The sequence below is a fragment of the Myiozetetes cayanensis genome, unplaced genomic scaffold (genome assembly GCF_022539395.1).
Source record: "Myiozetetes cayanensis isolate MyiCay16 unplaced genomic scaffold, myiCay2020 scf19, whole genome shotgun sequence".
NCBI lineage: Eukaryota > Metazoa > Chordata > Aves > Passeriformes > Tyrannidae > Myiozetetes > Myiozetetes cayanensis.
Window position 1 is genome coordinate 3,777,044 of NW_026087400.1, and position 19,194 is coordinate 3,796,237.

The 19,194-nt window shown below is 57.8% G+C and overlaps 1 protein-coding gene across 7 annotated transcripts in view; it reads right to left on the reverse strand.

Moving 5' to 3' along the window:
• ZBTB46 (zinc finger and BTB domain containing 46) overlaps positions 1-1,485 on the reverse strand; it is a 52,992-nt gene extending 51,507 nt beyond the window's left edge. For 2 of the 7 annotated variants that reach the window (XM_050314061.1, XM_050314062.1), the window contains exons 1-2: positions 1,108-1,275; positions 786-966 (exon numbers count right to left, since the gene is read on the reverse strand). The gene's annotated coding sequence lies outside the window, so the exon portion shown is untranslated. Of the gene's footprint in view, positions 1-785; positions 996-1,107; positions 1,276-1,416 lie in introns of those variants that run through there. The other 5 variants (XM_050314059.1, XM_050314058.1, XM_050314057.1 and 2 more) reach the window with 5 other exon arrangements.
• Positions 1,486-19,194: the final 17,709 nt, after the last annotated feature.

The following is a 19,194-nucleotide window of genomic DNA, read 5'->3' on the forward strand; positions in this document are numbered from 1 at the left end:
CATGAGGAATTCATTAAAGAGCTGTTAAACTCTCCTTTGTTTATCTTTCCCCGGTCAGGTGTAAAAATAAATAAATATGGGTTTATGTCTCCGGATTCCATCCGAACGCTCCGCTTCACAATAACGCGCCGGGAAAGAACCTCCTCAGGAGGTACCAACGTGTTTTTTTTTTCCCCCCCTCTCCGTTTCAAAAGAGAAATCCTCCCACTATTACAGTCCTGAAAATCTGCTCCATTCTCTATTTGTCATCTGGGATTGAGTTATCAGACACTACTTGTATTACTTTGGGAACTGACATGTCTATTTACAGAGACACAAAGGCAATCCAGCAGCACAACCCCTGCTTTTCCCAGCACCTCTCCTTCTCCCCTCCGCCAAATTTTACCAGCACTTTTTCCTGGGGAGGGGAGAGGACACCTCACTAGTTTCCCAGCATGACAGAAAACATTTCCAGCCACTTTTGCACTTGTTACAGCCTTATGAAAAATAACCTATATCCCCCCAAAGGACCAGCATTATTTTTTTCCAAGGCTTTTTTTCGTCTGTTTGGTGGGGTTTTTTGTATTTCTTTTTTTTTTTTAAAGAGGGTCACTTCCCCCATTTCAGCCTGCAATTAAAATGGAGGCAAGGCCAGGCGATCTATGTCTGGCTTTAGGGGGAGACAATAACCCAAAACAGGCCTGGCTTAAAAAAAAAAAAAAAAAAAAAAAAAAAGAGGAGAGGAGAGGGAGAAAGAGAGACAGGCAGAAAGAGAGAAATACAACATGCTTCACCAGTATTATTACCTCATCCCTTTTTCCAAGCAGTTTTGAACCACACTCCTGACAAACTCTTGGTCCAACTTGCACGGATGCTGGTTTTTAGGGGGCGGAAAGGGTTTTAATGCTGGAGCCGGGATTGAGGCTGGCTATCCGCAAGTGGAGCTGCTGTTAAAATGCCCCCTTGTCTCTTCTCCTCTCCCTTGAGCTGGGTGTTGACGCAGCAGAAATTACCAGCTGGAAAATTCCCCTTTTGGAGGTTACGGGGAGGGGGTGGGGGGAAGGGAGGGGGGCGGGCGGAGGAGCGAGGGAGGGGAGGGCCGGGGAGGGGGTTAAACCCGGCACTTACCAAGTTAAGCCATCCACCCACACCAAATAGGACACCGCGTCCCAAAGAAGGCTCCGTGCCTCCCTGCCGGGGCAGGGCGCGACCGGGGAGGAGGAGGAGAAGGAGGAGGAGGGGGCGGGTGGGAATAACGGGGATGGAAACGGGGATAAGGATAAAAAAACGGGGATAACCAGTGGGGATAATAGCGGGGATAACACCGGGGGCGGCGGTGCGGGAGCGGCGGGGGGCTCCCCGCCGCCCCTCCGTGTAGGAGGGTGGGGCGGCCATGGCGACCCTCGCTCGCCCCGGGGGCGGGGGCGGCGCGCTTACCTGAGCCCCATGGAGGAGAGCAGGGTGGCGGAGCGGCCGGAGCGGTGGCTCCGTCGGTCACTCTGTGCCCTCCTCCCGGGTGGGAGGGAAGGGGAAGGGGGAGGGGGCGGAGGGCGGAGGAGGGGGTGGTGTGGGGGGAGAACCCGGCGGAGGGGGAAGCGTGGGGGCGCCCGGGCGCGCTCCCGACGCTCCTCGGAGCGCGGGGCGCGAGCCCGCGGCGGGAGGGGGGTGAGGCGGCAGCGGGGAGGGGGTGGGCGGAGCCGCGCGGCGCGTGCCGGCGTTGTCCCCGCCCACTCCCTCCCAGCGGCGGGCGGTGATTGGTCGGCGGTGGGGCTCTAAGCCCCGCCCAGCGGCCACGCCCCCCTCCTCCCCTTGCGCCGGGGGGAGCGGGGGCGCCGCCGGCGGCGCTGCCACTGCCGGACACCGGAAGTGAGGGAGGGCGGGGGCGCGCGGCGCGCGGGGCACGCCGGGACGGCGCGGGGGCCGCGCTGAGGCGGGGGCGGCGGGACCCTCAGAGCGTTCCCGCTCCCCGTGCCCGTCCCGACCCTCATCGCGCCCCCCATGCCGGCCCTGCCCCTGCCACGGCCCCTCTGCGGCTCCACGGGGTGTCCCTGCCGCCGGCAGGTGCGCCCAACCCCGAGAGAGCCGGCTGTGTGTCCCCCCCGCCTTCCCCAGCGGGGCGCGTCCCCTCAGCCCCAACGGCGAGTGTGGGAGCGGGACCGCCTCGGCACCTTGCGGGGCGGGGGTGTGGAGACAAAACCAAACCGAAACACTTTTCCCCTCTTTTTTGCGCTGCGATGTATTTCACACAACGCCGCCCCGGAATAAAATCGTGTAAAAATAATAGAAAATCAAGTGCTGCCCCTGCGGCGTTCGAAGCCCCCCCCCAGTTCCCCCCGACCCGTAATGGCCGGTGAGGACAGAGATCCCAGCGGACGGGGATGAGGAGCCGCGCTGGAGAAACCTCCCGGTGCGACAAAGGGCAGGGTTTTGTTGTTGTGTTTGGGTTTTTTTTTTTGCCCTTTTGACTGTCGCGCTGAAGGATCTGACAGAAACCTGCCCTATATTTCAAAGGACGGAGCTTAACAGGGCAGGATAGGTCTGGGGCGCGGAGGAGGTGGGCGCGATGGCTGCGGGGGGATCGCTCCTTGTGCGGTCGCCGGGTTGTGAAAGCAGGAGCTGGTCCAGGCAGATAAAACGTTTGCGAACTGCTTATCGACATCTGCGTGCTGTGATTGCGCCCAAAAATTGGGGAAATACGTGTCTGGCCGGCCGGGGCTGACCGCTTGCATAGATAGCTGGTTTAGGTGTGTAATCCCAGTCATTTGCCCCGGGTAATTGCGTGACGATGGTTTAAGAATTTCCTCCGTGGTTTCCTTTCCCTCGTCCTATATATTTTCTTCATCTCTGGCTTTCAAGCAGGCAGACCTGCTGTTGGAACCTTTGTCTTGACTCCTATACCTCCTCTTTCTTCAAATCCATTCCTGCTTTTAATCCCCAGGACGTCCCCTCACAAAAAGTGTATTTTCCACTTTTTAATCTGTAATTTAAATAAACGGATGTTCCATCGTGTGTTTTCCACCCCCCTCCCCCCGTTTCCTCCCACGTACCCTAAATACCTTTAATTTTGAAAAGATCATGAATAAACCTGATTAATGAAAACAAAATGCCTTTTAACTCCAGCATGTTTTTAATTACCTCTTCATTTTACATTGCAACAGAGTCCAGGCAGCACCTTCCTAGAAAGAGTTCCATTAAAATGCAAATGAAGACTTTGCAGAAGTTGTTAATGCAACGAAGGACACAATTTCTTAGACTTGAGCAACGCAGGATCAGCGCTGGGCGAGTGTTCCTGCTGCCACATGCTCTCTCTGCACACACAATCCTGTGTGTTCACCTTGTACACAAATTTTCCAGCCTCTCTCACCTGTGGGTGAGGAGCACCAGAACCAACCAAAATCCCTTTTCCCTAAATGCTCCAGCTGGTTTCCCCTCCACACCTTCAGGTATTAAGTCCTTCTGTGCTTTAAGTCTGCCCTTTTTTTTTTTTTTTTTAGGCTGAAATGTGAAGGTTAGAGGGGCTGATTGAAAATGGAGGTGTATCTTTATGCAAATCTATCTGTTTTGCATGACATCTGTGTCATACCTGGTTGCATCTATAAGCATTCCTGCTTTTCCTCGCTCCTCTATATCTGAGACCAAGTTATCCCAAAGCTCTTCAGGTGCAAACATGTACATTCCCTTCCTCTCCTCATACCCAGGGTTTCTTCCCCAGGTCTTTGCTGGAAGAAAGCATTTCTTCCTGTGGTATTTATTTGTGTGTCAGGCTGGGCTGACTCCCCCGGAGCAGCAGCAGCTGCTGCCCGGGCACTGCCCTGGGGAATGCTCCCAAGAGGGGGAGGGTGGCAGCAGGCCCTGTTTCCCAGAGCTGTTCCACACAAAGGATTTCAGGAGACTTGAAAAGCTTTAATATTCTTTTGCCAATCCCCTCCCTCCTCTAATTAGAAGTTTGTATTGTATTTTAGGCAAATACTGCAATAGCTCAGCCTGCCCAGGGAAGAGAGGTGCTTTCTCCTCGTGAAGAAGGAAAGGACGTGCGTGGAAAAAAGAGGAGAATAGGAAAAAAGAGGAGCTGGAGGAAAAATCAGAATATTTAATATGATTTTTGGTGTGCAAAGCACCATAAACAAGATGTACAAAGGAGAGATTAAGGGTGTAATGATGCCCCTCCTTGGAGAAATGTCAGGGGTTACAGACCGCGTGCTTCCAGCCCGAGTCCATGTCCCTCGCACGCCACCATACCACAGGTTTCAGGCAGGCAGAGACTGGTGATATCACACCACTGATGGGTTTTAGCCACTGGGAAAACAGGTAAAAGTCATATTCCTGTAGCACAAGAGTGCTTGGGATCACTCCGAGATTCGTTTTGCTCTGCAGAGATCACGAGAGCTCTCAGATCACCGTCACAGCTGCACTGACACCACTGCACTGCCAGTGCTCTGTGCCTAATCATCGTCACTGCCTGTGCAAATTGGCACATGTGGACTTGCACACGTGTGGTTGAATGAATTCCACTGCCTTTTTGGTGTCCTTGTGCCTCTGTGATCGCTCCCTGCACAGTCTCCGAGACCTCCCTGGTGTGAATGAGTCAGCACCATCCTCCCGCTGTCCCCTGTGCCAGGGTAAGGTGGGAACAGACCAGGGAACAGCAGCAGAGGAGAGCTGGCTGTGTGCTGTGTCCATATTGTGTCCCATTTGCAAAATCACAGGATTGTTTAGATTGGAAAAGACCTCCAAGATCATCAAGTCAAACCATTAACCCCAGCTCTACCAAACCCACCACTAAACCATGTCCCTGAGCGCCACATCCACACGTGTTTTTTGAACATTTCCAGGGATAGTGATCCCACCACTTCCCTGGCCAATATGGGCAAAGAAATTCCTGTCTGGAAATGCCAAATCATCAGTAACACTGAAGCATTCTCATTCCACCTCCTCTCTCCAGCTCTGCTCTACCTATAGTCATTGCAGTTGTAGGAGATTCTACATTTGATAAATTAAAATGATTCCCCGTGTACACTTGTCATGTGGGCAGTTTAGGAACACATTGACAAAATCCAAATTGCCTAATTATTGTTTTTTTCTACTAAAGTTTTGTGCTCTGAAGTAGGAGTGCCAAAGTAATCCTGAGCGATCTGTGATCTGTGAGCTCTGCTCATAGAAATTCCCGTTTTGTTTCCATGTTCTGTTTGTGATAGACATGGCTCTCCATCAGCAAATCCTGCCCTTCCCTAGGTACAGCAGGAAGAAAGCTGTTTTGCAGAGCTCTGATCTCGTCCTTCACAGCATCTCTGGATCCCTGGAAATCCCGTGACCGTCAGCTTTGTGAACCGCATGGAGAGCAGCTGGCGGATGTCGGAGGAAAGGGTTAAAGGACCCACATTCCTGTCCCCACTGCTCCGACCAAAGGTCAGGGGTTCCTTAGGTGAAGGAAGGGAGGGAGGTGGTGCAGCCCTGACCAGGTCATTTGAGGAGTAAACCACATCTGAGGGGAGCTAATGAAGCAGTATTTGTCTCTCTCACAGGCTCATACTCCCGGTCTGTGCCGGGCAAGTCGGAATTCCTTCTCTAGTGGGAGTGAAGATGTCGATTGTATTTTTTCCATGATGTGTATTGAGGCATTTGCTAGGTTGTGGGAGTAAACACTTGGGGGAATTCTCCATGAGCTAGCAAGGGCAAGTCACAAGCCTACTAAATATGGTGAGCGAAGATTACAAAAAAACCCCCCTGGAGAATAAACCTCCCTCTTTCCACCCCATCTCCCCACCACCACCACCCCCACCCCCGCAGATTTGTTCTCATTATCATGGCTGTGTTCCACTGCTGGCTGGGTAAACCTTCTGCCATTTGTGTGACTAAACACATTGTGCTGATTTAGTTTTGTTTGCTGCACCCAAGGGCAGCGCCGGGGTGGTCCTTCATGGCTTCACCGCGCTCTGGGACGCACCGCGCTGTCCTGCTGGAGCAAGCAGAGACACCAGATACTCAACGGGGGGGAACAGCAGGAAATGCTCTCAGGTCTGTAAATACTTGAGGGGGTGAGAGATGATGGTCATGTACAAAATATTTGACCAGCCGCATCCCACTGACCTCCTTTGGTGCTGCTCTTGAAAGGGATTGGCCGGAGTCAGAAACAGTTGATCTTGAATGCTCCAAAAATACATTCCCTTTCAAAGCCTCTCAAGTGGAGAAGCATCCAGGCTGCCAAATCCAGGCCCCCACTTCCAACCTCTCGTGGCCTGGGTGAGCTCAGCTCCAGGGTATCCGTTTGGGTTCCCCTGGGGCTGTAGGTGATGGTAAGGATGAAGGGTGCTGGGGCCATGGCACAGAGGCTGCAGGAGGGTGCAGCAAGCTCTGTTCCCACCTTCTCCTGGCTGCTCCATCCTCACCGTCCTTGACCTGCTGCCCTGGCTCTGTCTCGTCCCTCCCCTGTTCTCCTCCCTGGAGGGGCCCAGCAGCAGCCAAATGCTGATTCTTGAAGACACCATTGTGAGCCCAGAGCCAACCTGGGCCCCTCCAACTCCCACCCAGAAGCCTCAGGTCATTTGGGTGTTGGTCCAACCTCAAGCAGATCCCTGTGCCCTGACAAAGTCACCTGTAAAGTAAAGGATTTCTCCTTTCCTTTCTCTGAGCTTGGGTTCTTCCTGGAGTTGCTTCCTGCTGTATTTTACATCACAGTGCTTTGGTATTCTGTCCCTTCCCAGGCTTCCTCCTTTCCCAGGTATGGACTGGGAGCAGCTCACCACTGTGCACTTTGGACAACGCTCTTTAACCAGATTCCCTCTGCAGCTCCTCGCTGACCGTCACCCCCATAGAAGAGGAACAGCCAGCTGACTGAGCCAGTCTCTCTTCTGACACCACCAGCACCACGTCGGCACATTCTGAATAAATTTTGACCCTTCCTCCTCCACTATCACCATCCTTCACTCTTGCAACCTTTCCTGGCCGTTACCAGGGCCTCCCACCATTCCTTTAGGAACAATAGACGCACCAGGGACGTGGCCGTGGTCCCGCATCCTTCAGAGTCTGATTTAGCTCTCAGTTAAGCTCAACCCTTTTTGCTACAGCACCTCAAACTCCTCAGCGTTCAAGAGAGATTCCACTGAAGCAAGTCCCTCTGTTTGCAAAGGTTTGGTTTTCTCCAGAACCTGAGGAAATTGCAGGGCTGCACGCGAGGCCTTGGCATCGTGCAGTCCGTGTCAGCCGTGCGTGTCGCGGAGCCGCGCTGGCAGCAGGCAGAGGCAGCAGTTAAAATATATATAGATATAACTCCTGGAGCCTGGCAAGTGTGGCTTGGGGTTTCGGCAGGCAATTGCTGGTTTGCCTAACGACTCAGGCCACAGCTGAGGTTTAGATGGGCTCAACACTGAGTCAAGTTTTGCGCTGGCTGATGCAGAGCTTGGGCTGACGTTCCACTCTGGGAGCATTAACCCACCTCTGCTCCCATCCCCCTCAGCTCAGAAGGGATGGAGAGCTCGTCTTCATTTTGCTCCTGCCCTGATGCTTCCTTGTGTTTTTACCTCCAGTGTCCCGAATCTGCTCAGACAGCCCCAGTTTCGGGGTCCCCTGCAGGGCCGTGCTGGAGCTGAGCTGTGGGCTGGGGCGAGTGGCAGATCTCTGGTTGCTTCCCATTCTAAAATAATAACAAGAAAAATTAGGAGGGCCCTGGCAAAACATTCACAAAATGCTCTTAAGTAAATAAGAAGGGTTTTGCACAATATTTGAATTCATATTAAATTGCTTGTCTGGAAGAGGGATGAGGCTGTAAATAATTAGTTTACATTTGGAGGTAATCAAAGGCTGTTGATGACATTTTGCATCACCACTGCCTTCGGTGAGCACCCACCTGGTTCCTGCACACCTGGGAGCTGCCAGGGTCACGCTGGTGGCCGTGCATCACACTGGGCAGCATCTTCCTGCTCTGATGTCCTCTCCTCCCACCATTCCCAATGGGAAAGTGGTTCATTTAAGTGCAAACCCCCTCTTGTTGGCATAAGTGGTACATTTACGTGATGGGTGTCCACCATGGTGGTCTCCGTGCCCTTCCTGGGTTTCTCCCTGCTCACCCCAGCCTTTCCCAGGGAAGCCTTGACGGCTGGTACGACCCGGAGCTGAAATCCCGGTGCTGCCAAGCCCCAGGGAGGACTCAGCCGCTGTTCCCAGGCTTCTGCTCCCGCAGGATTTCCTATCTGGGCAGAGCCGGGGTCAGCAGGGAGGGGTCCGTCCAGGCACCCCGCAGCCCCCAGCCCTCGCCCTGCTGCAGGAAACTCTGCCGGGTGCACGGGGTGGGGTGGGGAAAGGAGGGGAGAGGAGGAAAGTGGGGAGTCACAGGGGGAGCTGCCAGATAAGGCTGGACTGGAAACGTCGGGCGGATGCAGCTCCGGGCCGGGGCTCGGACCTGCGCCCCGGTCACTTCCCTCGTGCCTCCCAGCCAGAGCCGTCACAGGAGCCCAGGGATGAAATTACAGCCAGGGAGATCCAGCACCTGAGCTGGCTCCAGCAGCACGTGGCCAGCAGGCAGCGGAAAATCCCTCCCGGAGCCAGGCTCTGCTGGGAAGATGTTTCCTCTTCTCCACCAGGCAGGACAAAACCCATCATCGCCCGGGGGCCGTGGCTGTGGGTGTTGGCCTGGAGGGGTGTGGGGCTCCAAGGCAAACAGGGCACCATGTCCCCTAGTCCCTGTCTGGGTGAGCCCTGGAGCTTGTCCCAGCCAGAGCTGTGCTGGTAGGGCCAGCACCCACATCCAGGCTCAGGGATGCTCCCAAGCAGAGGCAGAACCATCACTGGCCCCAAAGCCCAGGAGAGCCCCTGCTCTCTGGGAGGTGACACAGGGATGAGGGCAAAGAAGATAGATGCCTTCTTTATTCCTCCACACACACACCGAATTTAGTAGTTCCAACCCCCTCCAGAAATGTCTATGCTCTCTTCTCAGCTCTTTCCTAAACCCAACCCACTCATTTTTACTATCCCTCTGGGAGTTTGTTCCCTGTAATACATTATCTGCTCCTGCATTGTCACACCAAACCCTGAGCTCCAAATCCTGCTGGACCCAGCACTGGTTCAAGCAGCCCTTTTGTGCTTCCCCTCTGCCTTGCTCAGATCTCACTCCATCCTTACTGTTCCCGGAGGAACCGGCTCTGGAGCTGCTGGGTTAACCTCCCCCAGCACCTGCAGCCACATCCTTGCACCACACTCCTGCATCTCCAACCTCCAGGGGGTTTTTTGGGTAAGGGGAGCAGAGCTGCCCCCCAGAGCATCATACAACCGCCCAGGTAGGGTGGAAACACTGTGTCCCTGAGCACCCCTGACATCCCACAGGCAGGGCTGGGAGCTGAGGAGAGATGAGGGGAGCTGGGGGGTCCTCCCTGTGCCAGACCAGAAACCCAAACCCCAACCCTGCCATTTTCCCTGCCCAGGCTTGGCTCAACAAGCAGCAGAGCAGTGTGGGTTTGGTTTAATCTGCAGGGAGATCTTCACACCTTCCTTTGCTCTTTTTCTCGCCAGCCCCTCCGCCTTCCAGTGTGGCACCTTGGTGGGGGCAGTGCCCATCTGCTAGCAATTGTAGGGGTTTTTAAATGTTTTCCCTCCCTCTCTCTTCCTACTCCATCCTCTGCTCCTCCTCTGCTCACCCTTTGCTTTGTCCCTGCGTTTATTGCTGGTGCAGCACGGATACAGCTCAGCGGGATGAGGGAGGATGGAGAGATGCTGTGCCCGGTGCCGGTTGGGAATTGATCCTCCCAGCCTCCAGCGAGGGCAGTTACACACTGGGAGAGCAGCTCCCAGCCTTGCACACGTGTGTGCAATCCCTGCTGTGCTGCCTGGGGGTGGAGGTGTCTCTCCTAAGGACAGGGATGGGGCAGCAGGGGCTGCGGGGTTAGCGGGGGTACAGCGCCTGCATCCGTGCAGATGCAGCGTGTTTATTCTCACCAGATAGTTTGATGGCTTTATCTGATCACAGGTTTTCCTGAGGAAGGAAGGGTGAGTCTGAGTCACTTGAAAATGGGGGCCCTTCATCTCTGGGTATGACTGGTGGGGCTGTGGATATCAGCAGAGCCCCGGGGCGAGACGTGCTCCTGGCGCTGGTGTTGTTCCAGCTTCTTTCTAGGTGGGCAGTGCCATGGTCAGCAATGGATGTGAATCCAACGTGAGCACCCATGGGTGCTCATGATAGGGTGTGGTGTTGGAGGAAGCACCCAGGACCCGATGCCATGGAGGGAAGAGAGAGATCATTTACTGTGTCTGTGCTGTACGAGGAGGGAGCTGCTGACACGGTGCCCCCGGTGCAGAAAACACCGCCACAAGCAAATTGAAAGCTAGAGATAAAATCTGGCAGCAATTGATAAATTCAAGAGAGAGACAGGTTCATGCCCTCCTAGAAGAAAACCCAGATAATTAAACTCCCTTGTTCTGCTAATGCCGTCTGTATGGGGGCTGGAGGAACCAGCCATGGCTGCTGCTGGAGAGCTGGGAGGCAGAGGGGTGATGGGGAGCACTATCCAGAGGGAAAGGCAGCTGGTGGAAGCAGCTCTGGCTCCTTGAAACCAGGGAGCTGGGCTGGGGGCTGCAGCAAACTGGAGCTGTCCTCTGCTGCCTGACCCACCCACCCACCAGCATTCTTCCCAGCTGCCTCTGTGCCTGAGAAAACAAATGGATTTTCCATAAAGTGCCCTCAGAGCACTCACAGTCGGCGTTTTGTGGAAACCAGGGGGTTTCAAGCCTTCCTGAGCCCAGCCAGGCTCTGGAGAGGGGAGTGGAGCAGGCGGCACTGAGCTGCTGAATGCACACAGAGCCAGGCCCCTGGGGTCCAGAATTAATAGGACAGAGCAGGGGCTGTTCCCTGCATGTTTTATTTATGGGAATCAGGCCAGTGAAGTTCCCTCAGCTCACCGAAATAGTCACATCGCCTCTGCTTTGCGCTGCCCACGGCCGTGACCTTGATAAATGGGTCACTGCCCGGCCCCCACCGCACACCCAGGAGGATGTTTTGCCCCATGGTTGGCTGGTTGGGCTCCCTCCCTGGACCCCAAAACTCAGCCTTGACCTGTCCAGTGGTGCTCCTGCCACTGGCAGCCTGCCTGTGCTGCCTGGAGTGCTGCCTCTGCCCACAGCAGGAGTGAGCCGTGAGAAAGGACCCACGGGAACTCCACCAAAAATCCCCCAAACACCGACGGAGCTCCGGGCATCCCCCACTCCCCCTTTCCGAGAACAGTGCACACCAGGAGCCGTGTCCCCAGCACCGAGGTGACATTGGCCTCTCTCACCAAACCAAAGCCCCAGGGCAGTGGTTGATGGTGGAGATGGAGACCCCAAAACAGGAAGCAAAAGTGGGCCTCCGCTGGGTTTCTATATTTTTTTCTTAACCTCCATTTCTCAGCCGTCTCCTGATGCCGGATCACAGGTGTGACCTCACCGCCACCCCCAGGGCCACCAGAGCATCCCTGGAGTGATACCCAGGAGGGAGGGACGCTGATCCCAGGGTCAGATCTCTCTGGTGTGATCGCCACAGGGTGTTATGGATGTCTGTCTGTGTTTGGTAACCATGGAGCAAGGTGGCTTTCCCAGGGCTGCCACTGAGTCAGTGGTGGAGCTGGGAGCAGTCCGGTTCCTCTCCCCACCCTCCAGCCCCAGCACAGCATCTCCCTCCCCACTTCCTTCCCCTGCCGATAACTAGCTGGGTTTTTTCTCCTGCAGCCGTAGGCTTTGCGGTTCCCAGTGATTTCTCCCAGCATGGCATTTCCCCAGCTGGGTGCTGGGAGGGAGGCGTGAGCCCCACACCCACGCCAGCTCCCACCACGGGAAATGACCACGGGCGGCCCCGGGATTGGGGAACTGGGGAGGAGTTTCCCGAAAATCCCATGGCCAGGAGCGGTCCAGGCCAAGGGACAGCAGTGCCCTTTGCAGGCAGGAAATCCTCCCCGGTGTTCCAAAGCCCAGGGGGTCCGTGCAGCATCTCAGCAGCTCCGGGCTCAGCCCAGGGCAGTGATGGTGGGTGCAGGTGGGGGGGTCCCCTGGTGCATCCTGCTCCGGTGGGGACCAGCAGCTGGAGGAGCTGCACACACCCCCCCTGTTTGCTCTGAAAGGAGCTGCCAGTCCCCAGGGGTGTGTGGGGACGGGGCCATACGGGGTCTGTCAAGGACCTTTGCACGGCTGCCGCCAGCCGAGGATGACAAAAGGCTCCGGCCGCCCTTCCTGCTGCTTCCAAACCCACGGCCCCACCCTGACCCCGACCTCAGCTGCTCCAGGCCCTTCATGGCTCAGGGTCCTGTGTGGTGCCAGGACCGTGGGGCTTGGCTTGCCGGGGCGGCTGAGGCCGGAGCATGGGTGGCAGGATGCCATCAGTGATGACGTTTTGTAAGTGGCCAACTCAGGTGGCATCCCCTGGCTCCGATGTGGGGGTTGGCCATACAAACCCTTCTCCATCCCAAGGAGAGGTTTGCTGTCCTGCTGCACGCAAAAGGGTTTGCTCTTGGAAGGGCGCAGACCTGGAAGCAGTGCAGAGATTGTGTGGCCACACATTTCTCCTCTGCTCATCCTTCCCTGCTGCCTCCCCAGAGAGGTTTTACCCAGAGGTCCGTGTCCTCCAGCAGCATCTCAGGGGCTGGCAGTGAAATCAATAATAAAAATGATGCTCAGCTCCTGTACAGAGCATTATGTCTTCAAAGCCCTTCGCTGGCATAAACTCATTAACGGCGAGGAATCGAATTCCTCATCACAGAGGTCCCAGGGATGCAGATCTGGGGGGCGATGGACCGGAACATATTTGTAATAAGAAATCGCTGCTATCGGTGGCCCCGTGCAGGAGGGCCCTGAGGAGCCGGCAGGAGCAGATGGAGAAGGGAGGGCTGTGGTGGAAATGGTGCCCAGGGCGGGCTGGCAGCATCCTGGCAGCGGAGATGCTTCCCCTCCTTGTGGCAGCCGGTGGTCCAGGATCAGGGGGCTGGTCTCCCTGCTTGCCATGGGCCCCCTGGGGCTCCCAATGCAGAGGAAACGAGTCTGGCTCCGTCTCTGCAGCTCCTCTTCCCTTTGGGAGCATCCCATCCCTGCTGAGCCCCTTCCTGCCATTCCCACTGGAGCATCCCAGCCTGCTCCAGCCCCGACTGAAAGATTTGTTTGATAAAAGCCAGGGAGAATGGAAAATTGGGGGTGTTCATCCTGAATGGACTGTGGGCCAGGAATGGAGTGGGCAGAGAGCTACGAGCAGGGGGGTTGGGGAGGTGAGTGGGGGGCTGCAGTCCCCGTCTGTGCTGAATGGCTCAGTGCTGCCGTACTGGCCAAGGGCACAGTGGGCACCAGAGGGATGGGGTGACCCCCCCAGGATTTATTCCAGATGGCTCCCAGCCTGGCCAGGCTCCTCTCAGCATGTCCCAGCTGGACAGCACCCTCAGGTCCCTCAACCCATCCATCTTCTCCCCAGGATAGGACCCCCAGTGACTCCTGGCACCCACTACACTGCCTGCTTGGCCCATCCTGCCCAGGCAGGGGGTGCTCGGGTGGGACTTCATCCAGAGTGTCCCCCGGGACTCGGGGCGCACTCCCACCCACGGCCATGGCCTCATGCCCAGGGTTGGGTGGGGAACCACAGATCCTATTTCTGGCTTTCTCCAGAAGGGAGGACGGGAACACCCTGACCTGGTCCCCGAGGTCCTCGAGGTCTTGTGTCTGGAATAGGTTGAACACACCCGTGCCCAGGGGATGGCTGTGCTGGGAATGGGAAAGGGAGGGATGTCCTGCACCTCTCCGCCTCCCCATCCCTCCTCCCTGCAGTCAGTACCCTCCCTGTCCCCACCCCTGTGCCCGTGCCTGGCTGAAGGAACCAAGGCCCTGCAGCACTGGGAGGCTCCTCGGTGTGGGGGCATGGAGGGATGCAGGGGCACAGAGGGATGCGGGGGCATGGAGGGATGCGGAGGCCGAGCTCATCCAGGGTTACCTTGGAAACGGCGCCCGAGCCACACATCCCTGTCACCACTGAGGGACTGAGCCACCACGGCAGCGAGGCCAAACCCCACTCACCAGCTCGCAGTGACAGCAGGGATTTCAGGAATTGTGCCCCCCATCCCACACGACAGCCGGTGCCAGGCGGGGGGAGAGGTGGCTGCAAAGGGGGCTGTGCCCTCCCACAGGGCAGGGGAAAATGAAGGGAGAAAAGCCTCCACGAGGGTGGCTGGTGGCCAGTGACCTCCTGGCAGCTGGATCCCTCCCTGGCAGCTGGATCTATCCCTGGCAGCCGGATCTATCCCTGGCAGCCGGATCCCTCCTGCAGGACAGGCTCTCCCCGCAAAGATGGAGCTTTAAATAAATAACGAGCTGCCGACATCTCCCGGCTCTGCTGGCAGCACCACGCTGGGAGCGCTCCCTGGCAGCCTCTGCGCTCTGGAACACAACAGGAATGAGGACAGTGCTGCTGGGAGCTCGGCCTGGGGTGGGGTTTGTGGAGGGGATCTAGGGAAAGGGGCTGGGGGTGTCCTGGGGTGTCCCCGGCAGGATCAGCACTGGCTGATGGCTCTCCCAGCCCTCTCCTCAAAGCCTCTTGTGATGGAGCATCGCAGTCTTGCATTGGGAATGGGATTTAATCACTGAGGGTTGGCTGAGGGAGAAGCCTTTGGTGCTTCCTGGGGTGCTGGGATGGGTGTGGGGATGCAGGCAGGATGTAGGAATGCGGGCAGGGCACAGGCAGGGCAAGGGGATGTAACCCATCCATTTTCCCTTGGTGGAAGATGCTTCCTCACAAATGGGTTTGCAGGGTGGAGCGTTCCAGAAGGCACTGCCAGCTGGGGGAGGCAGGCCAGGCACAGGCAGAGCCCACAGGCAGGGTTCAGGCAGAGGCCAGGCAGTGCAGGCAGCGCGGGGAGGGACCGGCCAACGAGCCAGGGAGCCTGGCAGGGTAGCACAGGCTGCAATTAGCCAAGAGCAACGGCAGATCCTGCCTTAATTAGAGCCTCTGTGCCCCACCAGCGGGCAGGGAACTGTGCCTGTGGGCAGCACGTCCTGGCACCCCACGCTGCCCACACCCAGCACCCAGAACCCAGCATCGCCAGCCAGGCCCCGGTCAGGGTGTCGAGAGGACACTGGGGATGGGGGTGGGCAGGGGGTGGCGTGGCTGGGCTGGGGTGGGGGCTGCCAGGGGGCAGCAGAGCCGGACTCTGCTCCAAAAGCAGCTGAGAGGAAGGAAGAAGCAGCTAAAATAAGCAGGTGGGTGGACAGGGAGGAAATGATAGTGAGGCTGATAACGAATGGGCTGGGGAAGGGGGACAAGAACGAAAAGGTCCCCAGGAAACGGGACCCGGTCCCTGGGTAGCAGAGGGAGGTCATGGCACAGAGGAGGCCTCCTGGGGGAGGAGGAATTGAGGGAAACAGAGGGAACTGGTGGGTCTGTGCTCCAGGGTGGTGTGTGTGGGCAAGGGATGGGCAGGATCCTTCAGCAGCATGGGGAGTGCCAGCTGGGAGGGGGGTCAACCCTGTTCCCCCATCCTGCTTTAGGCAGGAGGACAATGGGATGCAGATGCAGGCAGAGGCACTCTGAGCATCCTTAGAGAGTGGGTGGGAGCCCTTGGGTGAGTCCTCCAGGAGTGAAACCCCAGGGGTCCTGCAGCATCCCAGGCACTCTCACAGCATCCCAGGGCTTTCACAGCATCCCAGGGCTTTCACAGCATGTAATGCAGGTGGGGAGGATGATGCCATGGAGGGTGTGGGGACATGGGGCTGGGGTCAGGGCAAACCCAGGGGCCTGGGCAGAGGGGTCATGGTGCTGTGGGCACTCTGGGGAGGCTGTAGCCCTCCTGTATAATCATGGAATGCTTTGGGTTAGAAGGGGCAGTAAAGTCATCTCATTCCAAACCCCTGCCATGGGCATAGACACCTTTCACTAGACCAGGTTGCTCCAAGCCCTGTCCGACCTTGGCCGTGGGGAGCAGGCAGAGGGAGTTGGCCGGAGCTGTGGCTGCTGTCCTGGGAGTTTCCACATGAACCACACACTGTTTGCATCTGAGCCTTCTCCCCGTCCAGGGCAGCCGCTGCCGGGGGTTATTTCCTGCCCTCCGCGCTCTCCCCCCGCCGCCCCAGCCTGCCCCAGCCCGGCTGCTTCCTCTCGGCCGCCCCGGGGGCTTTCCATGCTGCCAGAAAATAAATCTCAGGCTATTTTTAACAGAGGGGAAAACGCCAAGGTCTCCTCCAGCCTGGGCTGCCGCGGCGCTGAGCGCGGACGGGCACCCCCGGAGAGATGAAGGAGGGAGAGGAATGTGCGGGAAGGATGTGGGCAGGCAGGGCAGCATGACCCCGCTTTCATCTCCGTGCCTTCGGGCGGGATTTTGGGGAAGGCAGAGAGGAGGGCGCTGGGAAGGGGGCACTGGCGGGGTGCTGTGGGAACCCCCCTCCCCCCTTTTGAAGCAGAGAGCAGCCCCCACCATGGCCCCCCCCAGCCCAGCACCCATAAATATCACCCATCACCCGCGAACGGAGGGAGAGGATGATGGGTGGAGTTACCCCACCTCTACTCCCACCGTCCCAGCTGGGAGGGATGGGGTGACCAGGAGGTATCCTGGAATGTGGAGGGGCACACACCCACGCAGGGGAAAGGCCACAGTGCCCACCCTGCTTCAGGTCAGTGCCAGCGCCCCGCGGGAGCTGGGGACTCAGAGGGTCCCCTGGGGTCAGGGCTGGGACAGTTGCTGTTTTTAACCCCTCTAAGTGCCTTAGGGAGGCTGCGAGCGGGATCAGCTGGATAATGCCGGCGGGGGCAGAGGGGGGCTGCGGAACGGATGGAACTGATGATAACGGGGGGCACGGAGAGGTTCCCCCCACCCTGCTGTGCCCCGAGGGCAGCTGTCCCCACTCCAGACTGGGACACTGCCGTTCCCTGCCAGCTGTCCCCACTGTCGCTCCACACGCATCTTTCTGGCTGCAGTGACATGATCCAGGTGACTCGCCCTTTCCTGGGACTCCAGGAGCTGAGGATTTATTCCTTGCACGGCTTCTGCCAAAATCTCTCCACCTGCGGGACTCTCACCAGCCCCCGCACCCCCAACCCTCCCACTGGAGTGGGAGGAATTCTCCGCTCTCCTTCTCCCACTGGGAGATGTGCAAAGACCACAGCCAGCGGAAATGCGGGAAGAAAAGCAGGGAGAGAAAGAGGAGCCGTTTCCAAGCACTGGGTGGGAGGAGAGCAGAAAACAGGAGGTGGAGGTGAAAATGTCAAACCAGCCTCTACTCCTCCCCCCAGGACTGGCTGTGAAGGGACACGGTTCTCACCGGTGGCTTTTGGTCCTTGTCCCTTGTCACTGAGACCACCTTTGCCTCCTGTCCCCAGCGTGGGGGTGATGCCATTGGCTGCCTCCCTGCCAGCACTGTGGCACGGCCATTGCTGCCATCACCCTGAGCAGCAGCTTTCAGGGAAAACCTGAGCACCACATTCCCAGCCCAGGTGCTGCTGAACACCTTTGATGCCACTTTCTTGTGACACAGGGTAGAAACCCCCAGGGCTGGCTGGGATTTGGGGGGCATGGCCATGTCCCAGCATCACCCCAGGCTGGGGGTTTCCAGTGCCAGGGATCTGGGGCAGTGGGGCAGTCCCTATGCCATGGGACGCCCACAGAACTCTAAGCTGGACTTCACCGGTAAAAGCCTCCATCCAGCCCATGGGGAAACCCCTGCTCTGTGCCCTGGAACTGCCCAAAACATGCCCGGGGACTTCGCAGAATCACAGAATGGTTTGGCTTGGAAGGGACCTTAAAGCTCATCTTGTTCCAACTCCCTGCCACGGGCAGAGAAACCTTCCACTAGACCATCCAGCCTGGCCTTGAACACTTCCAGGGATGGGGGAGCCACAGCTTCTCTGCACAACCTGTGGCAGGGCCTCACCACCCTCATAGGGAAGAATTTCTTCCTAATATCCCATCTAACCCTGCCCTCTGTCAGTGTGAAGCCATTCCTCCTTGTCTTGTTGAAAGTCCCTCTCCAGCTCTCTTGGAGCCCCTTTAGGCCCTGGAAGGGGCTCCAAGGTCTCCCCAGGGCCTTCTCTCCTCCAGGTTGAACAACTTAACTCTTTCAGCCTCTCTCCATAGCACAGGGGCTCCAGCCCTCAGAGCATCTTCATGACCTCCTCTGGACTCACTCCAGAAGTTCCATGTACTTCTGATGCTGGGAACCCCAGAGCTGGAGACAGCACTGCAGGTGTGGCCTGATTAGAGTGGAGCAGGGGGTCAGAATCCCCCTCACCTGCTGCCCACAGTGCTGGGGATGCAGCCCAGGACATGGTTGGTTTCTGGGCTGCCAGTGCCCACAGCTGGGGCACGTCCAGCTTCTCACCCACTGACACCCCTCAGTCCTTCTGCCCAGGGCTGCCCTCAATCCATTGTTTGCCCAGCCTATTTTTGTGCTTGGGATTGCCCTGACCCAGGGCAGCACCTTGCTCTTGTCCTTGTTGAACCCCAGGAGGTTCACACAGGCCACCCTGTCCAGCCCATCGAGGTCCCTCCGCGTGCCATCCCTTCCCTCCAGTGTGTCATCTGCGTCACACAGCTCGTCCTGGGAAGGGGATAACTGTGATTTGGGGACCGTCCCCGCCTGTGGGACTTGCTGGGATCACCTGGGGGGGCCTGGCCCTACCACAGGGACGGTGCTGAGGGGCTCTGTCCGTGGCCAGATGGCTCTGAGCAGCCCTAAGCTCCCGTAATGCCCCTAATTGTCCCCCGGTGGGGGAGCGGGTGGCTCGGCCCAGCTGGTGCCTGTGTCCCCCTGCAGCCACGGCTCCGGGACCTCTGGCTATTTTTAATCCCAGGAAGCTATTTTTGAAGGGAGAGGCTATTTTCCCTGCCCGCGGCTAATCCTGTCTTGCTGTTCAGCCTTACCCAGCTATTTGCCGGGGCCGGGCAATGGGCAGCTCCCTGCCCCGGGCAGTCTGCATCCAGAGGGATTGGGGGCAGGAGGGATCGGGTGGGAATTGCCGGCCAGGATGGGGTGATCCTGCACCCTGTGCCCTGCTCTGCTGGGGCTGCTGGGTACCCGCTCTGGCTCTGGGTAAGGGCACCACAGTGCCACGGAGGGGGGACGTTTGGGGACACACACAATAACAGTCCCCCCCCCCCGGCCGCCCCGCGGGAGCCAGGAAGGCCATCAGAGGATGGGGATGCCAGAGGTGACGGGGCCGCGTGTCCCCTGGGCGTTACGGGGACCGCGGGGTCCTGGGAGCGCCGGCGAACTGGGACTGAACTGGAAGCAGGTGTT